The sequence below is a fragment of the Megalobrama amblycephala genome, linkage group LG23, assembly GCF_018812025.1.
Source record: "Megalobrama amblycephala isolate DHTTF-2021 linkage group LG23, ASM1881202v1, whole genome shotgun sequence".
Classification (NCBI taxonomy): Eukaryota; Metazoa; Chordata; class Actinopteri; order Cypriniformes; family Xenocyprididae; genus Megalobrama; species Megalobrama amblycephala.
The window spans coordinates 2,211,458-2,227,463 of NC_063066.1; the positions used below are offsets into that span (position 1 = coordinate 2,211,458).

Consider the following 16,006-nt stretch of genomic DNA (forward strand, 5'->3'; position numbering starts at 1 on the left):
GAGTGTGAGTCCCGCGATATCTGCATTTGATCTCGTAAGTAGGTTCTGATCCACTACAAGAACAGAGCCGTCTTGCCTGCACTTTTTTCACTCCTCCCCTCACTGCAGCCGCTTACTCTCGGCTGAACTTCAGGCGAGGCTAGGCGCATCTCAAACAAGCCTATTGCTTCATGACAAATAAAGACAAGAAAAAAAAAAAGAAAAAAAGAACATCTCTCTTTCTAAAGTTTTTCTTCAAATCACCCTCTTTCACTCTCTGCACGCCCCCTACTGCTGATTGACTCACTCTCTCTCCTCCCCCATCATAAGTGGACACGCCCCCTACTGCTGATTGGCTCTCTCCTCCCCCATCATGTTTTAAATATGACCCTTCTTCCTTAATACACTTGAAAATGTTCTGGTACTACACTGTCTTTATATCTGCTTGATCATTCTCCATCAGCGCCCGTTTCCAACTGATGACTTTGAGTCTACCTGAAAATGAATCTAACAGGGTGTCAAAAGCTCACACACCCTTAATGATATTCTGCTCTCTAGATATGATCCGTGTGAATCCTTCAAAGTAAATCTTCACCTATTTTATCTCGTCTTTCCAAGATTCAAGGGAGAAAACAGAACAGCTTCAATATGCAGCATTTATTTAAGGATTAAACCGTTACACATTCAGGTTATAATGAATGAGACACAATAATACTGAGTAAAGGTCTGTCAAGCTGAATTATGCTGCCATTCCTGTGTCACTCCTGCACATCTTAATCACATTTGCCATCCTTCACGATAAAGATTTCAGTTCCTGATTCCCTAAAAAAAGAGAGAGAAATTAAATTAAAGTCTGAAAGTGATTCTAAACTGTTTTTAAACCTAAAGCACTTTGTTTTAAACTCACTGGTTTGCAACAAACAGCATGCATGTACTGCTGTATGTTATTCCATCAGATCCACACACGGGTGAATAGTCCATCGGGCACACGATAAGCTCAGGTTCAGGCTGGTCACAAAAAGAAAACAACATTGAGTTATTTGAACATGGAGGGAAGTAATTCTACAGTCTTTATTTACTCACCTCTCTCACTGCATCAGATACGGCCACTGTTTGTGTCAAGAAGGAAAAACAAGGATTAAAGTTTATCATGATATGGCAAGAGGAAATAACTTGTTTTGCCCATACAATGAAACTCAATGTTGTTTTGTTGGACAAAAACAAAATTTCAGTCATTTTTTAGTGAACCATCCCTTAAATCAAACTTAAAAATGTCTGAACGTGATTTAAATCTTACACATTTTTTATTTGTCCTACTTTAGCAAAAGTGAATTAAGACTTTATTGAAACAATGAAACTCTTCATTATGAAGCAAAACTATCAGCATCAGTGTATATCGCAGGTTCTCACGTGACAAATGATCCTAATATCAGTTTTAGTGAATGAAATCATGATATTACTCACCTAGGACACAGAGAAGGACGATGACTCCACGTGTAAACATTGTTCCAGACTTGAGAGTGAACTCACTAAAACTGACAATATAATCCACCTATTTATACCAATACAGTGTATCTGCCTCTGAACGCAATTAGTGCTCCCTGCAGAGCAAAATTACCTCAAGCTGCACCTCTTTGGAGCTCAAGATTAACCTGTTTAATGGGTGGAGAGGAATGTGGGAGCGGACCGGTGTTACGAGATTTTTGGTTTCTGAGATTTTCCGTTTCCAAAGGCGGCACTTACATGAATATTCAGGAGTTTCTCAGACATGCACAAAGCAGAACAACCTTCAATGAGCTCAGCTCATTGTTATCGTTCTTATTTGTACCTTGTGATGTTTTAAAACTCTTTTATTAGTTGTTATCATTAAGTACATCACTGCCTGTAACAACTGAAATAAACCTGTATAAATGTGTCTGAGGACTAATATCTATTCTGGAATTGTTCTTAAATTCTTGTTAATTTTGATATATATGGTGTATTGCTGTTTAAAAGTATGGGATTAATCAAATTATTTGTTTGGGCTCACCAATGCTGCATTTATTTGATCAAAACAGGCAATAACAGATTTGTTTTCTGTTTTAATTTATTTTAAATGGCTGTTTATTCCTGTTACTCCAGTGTTCAGTCACATGATCATTCTAATATGATCTTTCTAATATCTCACAGAAACCGAAAATCGCGTAACACCGGTTCTTTTTTAGTGAACCGGTCGAACCAGTTCACCAAATCGGACTGAATCATTAGAAACATTCAGCATCTCCAATAACGGGTGGAAACTGGCATCAGGGATGAAAAAAGTGACAAAAAACATGAGACACAACAAGAAAAAAAGTTTTAAAGGGATATTTCACCCAAAAATTAAAATTATTTCATGATTTGCTCACCCTCAAGCCATTCTAGGTGCATGCAGTCATTCGTCCGGATATATAAAGTTTTAAATAGGCTATGGATATTTTTCTTACAAAAACTTATCCCTTCACTTCAAAAGGCCTTTATTACAGTTTTTTTCAATTGCTAACAAGCGTTTAGCAATACTTAAAGTACTTTTTCTAAACTCTTAACACAGCAACACACAAAAATCACACAGTCAATAGTTAATTTTCTGCCCAAAACCATATTTTGTTATATAAACACAAACTCCACATTTCAAAACGCTAAAAACCTTTTTCAACATATACTAACTCTATCAATACACAGCAAACCTGATTCAAAATCGAGTCGTTCTGTCAAAACATAGCACTAGTTTTCTATCCAACATGAACATATAGTCGATCAAAGCGCAATGACTGTCAAAATGCTAACAGTTGATGGCATTATGAAAAATGCATTACTTGTCATGTTTCGATTCTAGCTGGAGAAAATATGAAATCCATTGTTTTTATAATTCAGTTTCCTTTTACTACAGTAATAGTATAATGCATGTAAGCCATTCTATATTTTTGGTTGAGTGTTGAATGTGTGCATTCTTGGCAGCAGAAGTGAGTCATTATTTTATAGAATGTGCAGTAGAAAAAAAGAAGAAGAAAGTAACAGAATTGCTCAGGGCAGCTACTGGTCAGATGAGTCCCCTATGCAGGACTTCAGTGCCCCCCTTGGTTGAAATCTCTTTCTGGGGTTGGGTGTGTGGTGTTGATGTTGCCCTCATAGAGGTTGGGATGGTGTCCCATTGGTAGTTAGTGCCCTACGCAGACCACATATTCTGCATATATGGAACAATGGTAGTGGAATCATTGTAGTAAAAGCTTTACATGAAGCTTTTACTGAAATTAAAACATGAAATTGCTGCCATTGATCAACAACAAATCCAGCATACATGGTCTTTGGTTACTGTTGAAGCTTTTTTTCCGCCACAGAATAAAAAAAAGTATAAAACGTAATTGTGGCTTTTTATCTCACAATTCTATTTATTTATTATTTTGTAATTGTGAATATACATCTCACAATTCTGACTTTTTTTCCTCAGAATTGTGATATATAAACTATAGGAATTGAGTTTAAAAAGTCAGAATTGTGAGATAAAAAGACATAATTACCTTTTTTATTTTCTATTCATGGCAGAAATAAGCTTTCATAGATTCCACGTGTAAGTGAAAAAAACAGAGATGCACAGTCCAGCATTCTTCCTCCTCTCCCATACCTCTTCTTCTCCCTTGTCCTGATCCAACTTCTCCTTTCCTCCTTCATCTATTCTTCTCCCTTACCCAGATATTATTTTCTCTCTGCTCCTCTGTGTTGTTCTTCATCCACACTGAACAAATCCGTTTCAAAGAGTCCTATTTTACTGTGTATGTCCATGTAATGGAAAGAAGTTCAACCCCTGACTATACTTCCAACTGAGATTGGAATTTGCTTTTTCTCAGTATTTCAGTGATCTGCTAATTAAAAATGCTTATCAATTGTTTCAGTATTTGCTTTATATATTTTTTCAATACTTTTGAGCTGCTGTTGTTGCAGAATTAGAGGTTTTATCCTATATTTAAAGATTGGAACATTAGGTCTTCATTTCTGACTTGCTGTGTTTAAGCATTTGCAAATAAGATGAGAAAGATCCATGATTTTGGTATGAGGTAAGCTTATATGAAAAGAAAATTTAAGCATTTAAGAAATGTGTTAATTGATTGCATTTTGTGTGAAAACGACATGAATTGTGTTAATGGTGTGGCCACAACAGACGGATGTTCAGCTAAATGTGTTTAGAGTTTTGAAAATGTGACTAAAGATTGGACAAAAGTATGTTAGCAATTGAAAAAAACTGTAACCCTCGGGAGTCTTATGGATTCTTTTTTAATTTTTTTTTTATGGATGGATGCATTTTTCTGTCTTCAGAATTTGGCCTACCATTCACAACCATTATAAGGATATTTTTAAATGTATCTCAGATTGTGTTCGTCAGAAAGAAGATAGTCATATACACCTAGGATGCTTGAGGGAGAGTAAACCATGGGATTATTTTCATTTTCGGGTGAACTATCCTTTAATTATGTTGTTGTTATGATAGTAAAGATGCATTTGTTGGCAAAATAGTGTTATATAAGCTGTGTTTGGAATAATAATTACGTTTGCATATGTTAAGTTTGGTGAAAATAACACTAACAAACAACTTTAAATGAAAAGGTCGATCACGTCAGATTAATTAACAGTTCCAAGCTGAAATATTAAAAGTTTATCATAACATTTATTACATGATGCCATAAGGATTTTATGATTTTTCTGATACTATAGAAATTTCATAATTCTTGTCAATACCACAAAAAAACTACTAGCTTAAATAAATAAAACTCAAACTCACTGAAGACAAGAAAACAGTTAATGATGAAATAAGAATATGAAGATAATTACAAACAATAGGAGAAAAAACTACAGAAAAATAAATGCTACGCATTGTATAAATTAATCAAATGTATAAAAACACTGCATAGTCTTCATTGTGTAAATTAAATATATATTTATTCTAATTAAAGTTACAGAAGTGGAATTGTCAAGAGCAGTAAGAGACTTTTTTTCTCTCTTGTTGTTTGATTAATAATGTTGATATCAGCCACACCCTGCTTCATTAGGGAATGCAACCTTTCAAGGCTACTTGAACCTCTTCTGCTTGTAAAGAATAATAATGACAACACAACTGTGATTTGAAGATAAAAAAAGGAAAAAGCTGTTTATGAAGTACAGCTGTTATGAGAGATATATAGATAACTTGTTTATGTGTAAACAGTGAAAGAATTATGAGTGATAGCTATTCATGTAAACAAAAAATTATGACAGAGACAGCTTGTTGGAAAATATGAATTGGAGTGATAACTATTCATGAAAAACAACTGTAAAATACATGTTTGATAACTCGTTTGTAAAGCAGTGAAAAATGCATGATAATTTGTATATGATAACTGTTGATTGATGAAAACAAGACAAATGGGTTTTTGTAAAGCTGTTTAATAAGATAATAGCTTATTAAAAAATGACAGACAACTGGTATTGTAACGCCTTTATTAAAAAGCATGTTTTTTCATATATTTAAGTTGTTGAGATTGAACAGACCACGGAGAAGTCCTCTGTCTAATTGTAAGTATTTTTAAAATGCTTAGGTCAGATTTGACTTTCTTACCTAATCTGAGAATAATAAAAATAAGGTAAAGGTGCTTAGAGACGCATCACAAAACAATATGAATGACAGACAGCAGGAAAATTAGACAGCTGTCACTCTAGGTATATATTGAATGTGTAGTTGTAGAGAATAGCCACACAGTTGTTTTGCACCAAAGAGCTGTCGGGTCCATTATACTGTAACACGTGCATTTAAATGACTGTTTACGAGGATACTTGCAAAGATGGGCATTTTGACACATACACGTATGCATTTATAATTTAACCGTTCAAGGCTAATAAAACGGCAAATATAACTCAGTTCAAGACTCACGCGCTCTGTGTCTGCGTCTCTCAGACAGTCTCTCACGCATATGGAGAAATGAGTTGTCTTTTGCTGCTGACTGCGATTCAAAGGCTTAAAATCACCTGTTTTAAACCGCAAAGCTTAAAAAAGCATGCAAATGATAGGCTTTCGTGACCACGCAGCACAGCAAACTCACGTGAATGAGTAACCTAAGCACGAGTCTGTTGATAGGCTTGTCCAAAACGCTCTCGCGGTACTTTGATGTGATACGACAATATGACTGCGCAGCGCCGATGCATCTCGAACACTATAGCTCGATCACAATAATGACCTATTTTGGATCAAGTTTGCACCCCTGATTGTAAGTACACAAGACCAAAAGTGCATATGAAGGCCCTGTCCCAAATGACACACTTCATAGCACCGTAACATTATAAAGTGAATACTTTTTGTCTGCCAAAAAATCAAAACAAAATAGTAGTGACTTTATTCAACACTGATGGGCGATTTCAAAACAATGCTTCATGAAGCTTTACGAATCTTTTGTTTCGAATCAGTGATTCAGAGCGTGTGTAACTGCCAAAGTCACTTGAACCATTGAAGTTTTGAAACAATTGTGACGTAAGGAAGCCTCGTTTACTGAAATCAAGTGACTTTCACACTCTGAACCACTGACTTATTTTCTGTGCACAAAAATATTCTCGTCACTTCAAAATATTAAAATTTAACCACTGTACTCACATGACCTGTTTTAAATATGCCTTTAGTAGCATATTTAGTAATTTCATCAAAAATATCTTAATTTGTGTTCTGAAGATAAACGAAGGTCTTACAGATGTGGAACGACATGAGGGTGAGTAATTAATGACAGAAATATAATTTTTGGGTAAACTGACCCTATACATGTACTTCGTAGAGATGTGCAATGATTGGTGGGTAAGCTTTCCTTTCCACTTCCTGTGAAGTGATGCATCCATGTTCCTGTATTCCCTGTTCTGTCCACTTCGCAGGGCACTTACGGTCGAATGGAACGCACTTGAGGTTTTTAGTGCTGCTTTCTGTGTGTTAATATTTCTTCAACTTTTGTCAGTTCTTGTATAACTTGGTGTCCACTTGGTAGCTAGTGCCCTGTGCAGACCACATATTGTGTAAATATGGAACAATGGTCGTGTAATCATTGTAGTATAAAGCCTTTACTGAAATGAAAACATGAAATTGCTGCCATTGATCAACAACAAATCCAACATACATGGCCTTTGGTTATTATGGAAGCTTTTTTTCCACCACAGAATAAAAAAGCATAAAAGGTAATTGTGACTTTTTATCAAAAATATTTTTTATTTTGCAATTGTGAGTTTATATCTCTCAATTCTGACTTTTTTATTTTCAGAATTGTGAGATATAAACTAGGAACTGATAGAAAACAGTCAGAATTGTGAGATAAAAAGTCACAATTACCTTTTTTTTTCTTCTATTTACGTCAGAAATAAGCTTTCATAGGTTCATCATGTGTAAGGGGGAAAACCATAGAGATGCACAATCCGGCACACATTCTTCCTCCTCTCCTGTCCTCTTCCTCTTCTTCTCACTTGTCCTGATCCAACTTCTCCTCTTCTCCTTCATCTATTCCTCTCCCTCACCCAGATATTATTTTCTCTCTGCTCCTCTGTGTTGTTCTTCATACACACTGAACAAATCCGATTCATAGAGTCTTATTTTACTGAGACTGGAATCTGCCAAATATTTAAGTGATCTAATTAAAAATGCTTATCAATTGCTTCAGTATGTGTTTTATATATATTTTCAATACTCTTGTTGCAGAAGTATAGGTTTTATCCTATATTTAATGATTGGAACATTAGGTCTTCATTTCTGACTTGCTGTGTTTAAGCATTTGCAAATAAGATGAGAAAGATCCATGATTTTGGTATGAGGTAAGCTTATATGAAAAGAAAATGTAAGCATTTTAGAAACGGGTTAATTAACTGCATTTTGTGTGAAAATGACATGAATTGTGTTAATAGTATGGCCACAACAGATGGATGTTCTGCTAAATGTGTTTAGAGTTTTGAAAATGTGACTAAAGATTGGACAAAAGTATGTTAGCAATTGAAAAAAACTAATATTTCTTCAACTTTTGTCAATTCTTGTGTAAACTGAACGTACATACAAAAAACTTTAGAGCTTTATTCCTATCTATATTCTGAAGGTTTTTACAGAGGGATTTGTTGATATATAATTTGCCGTATTTTATACAGCATTTTATTCCTAAAAAAATGGTGAATTTTTTTTTTTTCTGGCTGCTGATAGTATTTTCTGATTTATGGAGTGATAAAAGGAGATATCCAAAATTCCCTCTGTAAAAACCTTTTAATTTAATATGTCCAAAAAATTAAACAAGAATTTTGAACCTGACTTTGAACCTGACAGATTTTTGTTCTAGAAATGTATGCAAATTAGCGCATATTTAAGTAGATAATGCATCATTTGCATATTTAAACATAACATTTTAGAAAACTTGTAATACAAACATTTTTTGTAATTTTTAATGTAATCAACCAGCTGGGGAAATATGGTGATATCTATTAGTTATTTTTTTTACCCTATTCACCTGGGGTGTCTCGCCTTAATATACATGGTTAAAATGATATAAACCTTAAAAATAGAAAGGACTGAATCAAGGTAGAAATGCACTGATACTAAATTTCTCCGATAACGATAGTTTAGGGGTTCTGTCTTTTATACCTTATTTTAAATTAATAATAATTTCATTATATTTAATAATTAATCATATTTTTAATCATTACATTTTGAAAGAAATGCAAATAAAAACTTTATTCTCTCCAATTCATCAACTTGTTTCAGAGTAACTGGTATCAGTTATAAAAAAACACATTACTCAAATTAATATTAACACACATTAACTACATTCTGAAGATTAAATTAATATTTATTTACTTTCCGAATGTTATTAATTCATGTAATTACTATTAATATTGAACATTAAACTGGTTTCTTAGCATTTTCTTTACACAAAGCACAAATTCAGTGCATTTTCCTGCCCTTTTTTGATATCTCTGGATATATCCCGGACTATCGGCTGATAGTGTGAAAATTTGCTTTTATCAGCCGATATCAATTATTGGCTGATATATCGGTGCATCTCTAATTCAAGGATTTAATTAATTAAAGGTCAAATTTCTGATGGCCATAATAGCTATTTGTATAATTTGTGTAATGCTGTCGCCCTCTGCTGGTAACACAGACACTTGTTCATCCACAGCCTCCTTATTTTCTCTGAAACATCTGTAGCTTTTTCCTAAATTTATACCGAGGTTAATAAAATATGTAAAATTATCTTGATTAAAGAACTTTGTCTAAACGACTTTATGCATCAGCTGAATGCATATATTAACATTAATTATAGGCTATAGCCAATAAATGAAAACTAAAACGTGGTTTCCACTGCTAATAGATTAATAGGACTAATACATGGGTTGTTTTAACCCAGTGGTTGGGTTAAATGTTTGCCCAACCTGCTGGGTAGTTTTATTTAACTCAACTGTTGTATGTTAATATCTATATGACTGGCTTAAAATGATCCAGAATATGTTGGAAATTAAAAATCAGATATAATTACTAGAGGCAACAATAATAAAAGGTGAACATTTTTAATAAGCAATTTAATTAATAAATGTTCATTCTTAAACATATTAATAAATGTTAATTTCCAACACATTTTGGGCTCATTTTAGGCAAGCAATACAGTATAATTTTTAAACAATAGTTGAGTTAAATAAAGCGAGTAGAAACACCTGTGAGAGTCGCGAGTCTTCAGAGAAAACTCGTGCCAGTTTAAAGAGAAAAAAACGATAAAAAGAATCACAGTTTACAGGCCATAGAGAGTTTATACGCACCGTGTCCCGATCTGACAGATCTACATCGGACATGACTTTGAGCCAGGAGGATCCTGTAGAGAACAGCTCAACAGGTGAGATCCAAATCACTTTTGAAACCGAGACATTACATGTTCCTTGAACTCCAGCATTGAAGTCGCAGTAATCTTTTAATCCCTATTGTGTCCTATATCCGAGTGAAACGGCTTCTCGAACAAGAACAAATGTTGGGCAGGGCTTGATTTTGTTTGGTCTAATGTTGTTTTGTTGGACAAAAACAATATTTCAGTCATTTTTTTTAAGTGAACCACCCCTTAATTAGCAATATCCTAATATCAGTTGTTTTTGTAAATGAAATCATGCGTGCAGACATGCAAACATCGTTCCAGGCTTGAGAGTGAACTCACTAAAACTGACAATATGATCAGTGATAAAATGATCCGCCTGTTTATATCAGTACTCTTAATATTGGAGCGAACCGTCCATCCCGCTGATTCATCACACACACAGAGGGAAGTTTACTAAGCACCTTGCGTTTGATATTTATTTAATTTGGCTGTTAGGTGTGTGTAATGTTGATTGATTGATTGTTTGATTATGATCACCTGAAGATTTATAGCATTTTGTATGCAACCTTTGAGAACAAGTGAATTGTTACACTGATGTTTGCACTGTTTAAACTTAATAAAAATGTTTTTAGACTGTAGACCTTTTTCACATCTTTACTGAAACATAGGTCTCGGCACCTAATTAACTTGGTGAGTGCTTTGATTGTTGTGTGTGATTAAATGAATAATCACTTGAGTTGTATGAAGTCCATCATGGGTAAAATATACAGTTTAATCTCTGATTCTGCCAAATCATTCAGTTCCTGTAAAAATCCTCAATTGTTTTCTTCAACGCTTCTTCAAAGAAAATGTTCTGTACAAAGTACAAATACGTTACACATATTATCAAATATCTTTTGCACATTTATCTGTCTCGTCTAATCCAAGGCTGTTCATGTAATGATTTTTATTTTTATTTTTTTTAAATATGATGCATAAATATCTGCTACCATTTGCATGAGGCACTAATCATAAAATATAGAAAATAGGGGCTGAAAATATCAAAAAAATTAAACTTTGATCATCAACCTCAGTTTGTATTTTTGGTTCATTGAGGTTTACTGTTTTTGTAGTCCTGTTGGACTTGAGAATACTGATACCAGTACAATCATTACTGAGGGATTGTTTAATTATTCATTAATATCATTAATAAATGTTCATTTATTAAACATTAATAAATGTTAATTTCCAACATATTTTGGGCTCATTTTAAGCAAGCAATACAGTAATTCTTAAACAATAGTTGAGTTAAATAAAACTACCCAGCAGGTTGGGCAAACATTTAACCCTAACCCTTAACCTTACTTACACAAAGAGACACTTAAGAGATAAATATATTCATATTTTCATAGATCAGTCACATTTGGCCCTTCAAACAGCCATTTGTGATGCGAGCGTTGCCGTTTTTTTTTCCGTTGCTGTCTTCAGAGAAAACTTTGAAGTTTAAAGAGAAAAAAATTGTATCTTCACACATAAAAAGCGCAGTTTACAGACCATAGAGAGTTTATATGCACCGTATCCTGATTTGAAAAATCTACATCGGACATGACTTTGTGTTCCACCTGTAAAGAGGGTGTAGATATGAGTCAGGAGGATCCTGTAGAGAACAGCTCAACAGGTGAGATCCATATTACTTTTGAAACCGAGACATACCTATACAGAACATGTTCCTTGAGCTCCAGCATTGAAGTCGAAATAGTCTTTTAATCCCTATTGTGTCCTATATCCAAGTGAAACTGCTTCTCAAACAAGAACAAATGTAGGGCGGGGCTTGATATTGTCTGTGGGGAATTGGTTGGATGGTTCTGGTTTGCTATTGGTGGATCTCATGTGAGTGACAGGTTGCCCCGCCCTCGTCATCAGAGAAGAGAAGAGATGTCGCTGAGAGAGGGAGGAGAAGATATTCTGATTCAAGATTATGAGGAACATGAATTTAAATCGGTAATGATTTACACAGTGGCGACACACAATCAATATTGTTGGAATTTCTTTCAGAACAATCTTTTTGATGATGAATGTTAAAAACAGCTATGAACAATAAAAACACTGGCAGCCAATCAGAATCCACTCAACTTTTAAGAGCTTGAGCATTTAAAGCGACAGAGGCCCTATCCTAAATGGCACCCTAAACACTTGTGGTCTTCCTACCAGTCTGCACTTTTGTGACGTAACACTGCTTTGACTGTCGGGAAGAAGTCAGCTGCGGAGCCATAGACTGTAAAAAAATGGACGACACAACTTCGCTCTCTTCCATTGTAATAAGTGTTCATCTTGAGTCTGCGCAGTAGTGAGCGCGAATTGGAGCCACGATATCAAGGTCCCGACCACACTCTCACAGAATCGGTTAATAAAGCAGAACAACTAATTATGTTGGTGTGAAATAAACAGTTATAGAAATTAAAGTTAAAGCTCCAATCTCCTCCCAAAGATCCAACCCGATCTCACGGCAATTCATACATTTTTTATAACCTTAGTTCCCTGAATAGGGAACGAGCCGAGCCTGCGTAGTTGCTATGGGAACGCCTCTGCGTGATTGCATCATGAAGCACTTATGAAATCAGACCAATGGGGTGACGGAACGTTATAGGCGGGCGACGTCACTGACCAGGAACTATAAAGCCTACCCGAAAACACTCTCATTCAGCTTCTGAATCCTGAAGCAAGGCGCTTATGGGCATGCCGGGAATATGGCAAGGCGACGCAGCGTCTCGTTCCCTATTCAGGGAACTAAGGTTATATACATAACCAAGACGTTCCCTTTCAAGGGAACTCGCGCTGCGTAGTCGCTATGGAAACGACAATACCAACGTCACCATATGAGAAACTTACCGTTCGTGTGAAGCCGAGTCACACAACTTACAGTAACACCTGCACCCCTGAAGTGGAGCCGAGGTCTAGTTCATAAACCCCAAGAATGTGAGCGGTGAGGACCAGCCTGCCGCATCACCAACATTTTACCATATTCCTCGTAGAGTGGGCTAACAGCCAAAGCTGAAGGCTGACCACCCACTCGCTCGTTCTCTGCTTGGATGCAGGGTACACTTTTTAGGAGACCCAAACATACAAAGATTTGCTTAAACTTAGTCCACATAGCATGGCTCTGTGGTAATAAGCATCCAGTGCTCAAACTGTGCACAGCAGATAAGCTTTTCCTGGTCCGACGTCATAATGTAGGAGGACAGAAGGCCTGCAGTACAATAGGTCTCACAGTATTAGTGAGGACCTATGCAAATTTGAGGCACGATGGAGATGCCGACAGGGGTTGAATGTCTCCAATTCGTTTGAGAGACGTAATAGCAAGGAGGAACACTGTATAAGTGTGAGAAATTCTCTGGAATCTCTTTGATAGGCTCAAAGGGGGCCATAGAAAGGCCTTGAAACACAATGGCCAAAAACCCAAGCCGTACTCTCGTGCAAACTGCAGGTCTAAGCCTCAAAGTGCCACGGAGGAAACGAGTGATAAGCAGGTGTCTCCCCAAAGATACCCCACTGAAAGGAGCGTGGTAAGCAGCTAAGGCCACCACGTACACCTTTAGCGTGGAGGGGGATAACCCTGAAGAAAATCTTTCCTGCAGAAACTCCAGTACTGCGCTAACCGGGCAGTTGACTGGATCCCACTGGTGATTTTCACACCAAGAAGTGAAAAATCTCCACTTCAAGGTGTAGAGTTTCCTTGTGGAGGGAACTCTGGATTGGAGAATGGTCTCAACAACCTCAGTTGAGAGACCGGAATCTATGAGCTGTGCCCCCTCAGAGGCAATGGCTACAGCTTCCATAACTCCGGGCTGGAGGTGCAGTATTAGATCGCCCACCTGAGAGAGAAGGTCCTTCCTGATCGGAATCTCAATGGAGACCCATCGAGGAGAGATACCAGGTCCGAGAACCATACTCGGGCCAGCCAGAACAGGGCTACTAATAGCAGACGGGCCCTGTCCCTGCAAACTCTCTCCAGAACTTCCAGGAGCAGCGCAATCGGGGGAAATGTGTACAGCGGTAGCCTCGGCCACGGCTGTACTATAGCGTCCAGAGGTGTTGGGTTTGACATTGAGAACCACAGTGGACAGTGAGTCGTCTCTCGAGACGCAAACAGATTCACCTGGGCTTAGCCATAGTTCTCCATAAGAGAGCTTCACCACCTCGGGGTGAAGTCTCCATTCCCCGGGCCTCGGCCCCTGCCTCGACAGGATGTCTGCTCCCACATTCAGATACCCTGGGATATATACTGCTCTGAGGGAGAGCAGTTTCCCTTGGGACCACAGGAGGATCTGATTCGCCAGCTTGAATAAGGGGCGTGACCTCAGACCCCCCTGAATATATATGAGACCACCAATGTGTTGTCTGATTGATCTAACACATGATGGTCCCTGAGGTCTGGAAGGAAATATTTCAGAGCTAGAAATACCGCCATGGTATGATGGTCCTGCCACCGACCTCGAGTCGAGCGACCACTTATAATCGCCCCCCAGCCCATGAGGGATGCATCTGGTCCCTGGGACAGGTCCCTGGGACAGAAACCAAGGTTGCTTCAATATGACTGGAGCATGTAAGCATCGCCGCGTGACTCTGATCATACGAAAAAGATTCTCCCTCGGTGAGAACCCCTTGGTTTTGAGCCACCAGCAGGCCAAAAGGTATCATGTTGGACACTGCTGCCATAAGACCTAACAGTCTCTGAACTGTTTGACAGTGAGTGACTGGCCTAGCTTTATGTCTGAGACAGTAGTGAGAATTGATGTTATGCGAGCTGGAGGTATACGGGCGCGCATAATCACCGAATCCCATACCACGCCTAGATAGGTGGTCCTCTGAGCTGGAGAAAGCACACTTTTCTTTGCGTTAGTCTCAACCCCAACCTTCTCATGTGAGCGAGAACAACATCTCAATGTTGAACTGCCATCTGCTCTGATTGAGCCAGAATCAACCAAACTTCTGTGTAGTTTAGAATGCGGATGCCCTGCATACGCAAGGAGCCGCGTCTACACATTTGGTGAAGGTGCGGGGTGACAGTGCTAGCCCGAAAAGAAGAACCCGATATTGGAATTCTTCGTCCCTGAAAGCAAACCTTAGGAACTTCCTGTGTTGTGGAAGGATTGATACATCGGAGTATGCGTCTTTTAGATCTATCATAACAAACCAGTCCTCGGATATTGTGACACAATATATATTATTGTCAGCATTGCTAACTTGTGTCGATAGCTGATGCAGATCTAAAATCGGACACAACTCCCACATCTTTCCTTGGCACAATGAAATAACAGCTGTAAGAACCCCTGACTTCCTGCCGGGAGGAGGATCCCTTCTATAGCCTCCTTTCGCAGAAGAGTCACTACCTCTTGTGCCATCACCAGAGCCTGCTCGGGACCACCACTGTGCAGGACCCATTGTAGATATAAATGACAGACTTCACTCTGTCAGAAAATCTACTGAGGGTACCAGCCTCTCGAGGCTGGCCTCTGGTAAAATATAGGCAGCCAGCACAGTGCCCTGAAGCGGAACCCCGGCAGGGAACAACTGGCTTGGCTGCACTAGAGGGTGCCGAAGACAGATGGGCACCGTTAAGAGAGGTGAACGCCATTTGACTCCGGAGGGGACCACCTTCAGGCTTTTTTTGTTTTTTATTTTTTATTTTTTATTTTTTTTTTGCCCTCTGAGGGCACCAAAAAGGCAGATGGGCACCATATAATGAGGTGAGCGCCATCTGACTGTTTGGAGAGAAAAAAACTACTCAGGGAACCAGCCTCTAGAAGCTGGGCCCTGGTATGTTTTGTGCAGCCAGCACAATGCCCTGAATCAGCGCACCGGCAGGGAACAACTGGCTTGGCTGCCACAGAGAGCGTGAGCCACCCTTGAGTGACTCGCGGGGAATTACTGCACCCCGGCATTGCGGCGGGGTTGGCAGAGCGCCCCCCTGAGGGCACCAAAGGCAGACGGGTCCCATATAAAGAGGTCTGGCTTTGGAGGGAAAAAAATACTCGGGGAACCAGCCCCTCGAGGTTGGGCCCTGGTGTGTTTTGTGCGGCCAGCATAATGCCCTGTGGGGGCACCGAAAGGCAGACAGGCACCGTATGAAGAGGTGAACGCTGTCTGGCGTTGGTTTCACAAAGCCCTTAGCAGCAATGATGGTCCTCAGATCC

General features: G+C 38.2%; 1 protein-coding gene and 1 long non-coding RNA gene across 8 annotated transcripts in view; both read right to left on the minus strand.

Moving 5' to 3' along the window:
• LOC125258832 (ovoinhibitor-like) overlaps positions 1 to 16,006 on the minus strand; it is a 301,375-nt gene that overhangs the window by 44,362 nt on the left and 241,007 nt on the right. The gene's annotated exons all lie outside the window — the stretch shown is intronic.
• LOC125258848 lies at positions 618 to 1,799 on the minus strand. Its single transcript, XR_007182688.1, has 4 exons — positions 1,444 to 1,799; positions 1,063 to 1,088; positions 887 to 987; positions 618 to 801 (listed from the first exon to the last, which is right to left on the minus strand). It is a non-coding gene; the product is annotated as an uncharacterized LOC125258848 (long non-coding RNA).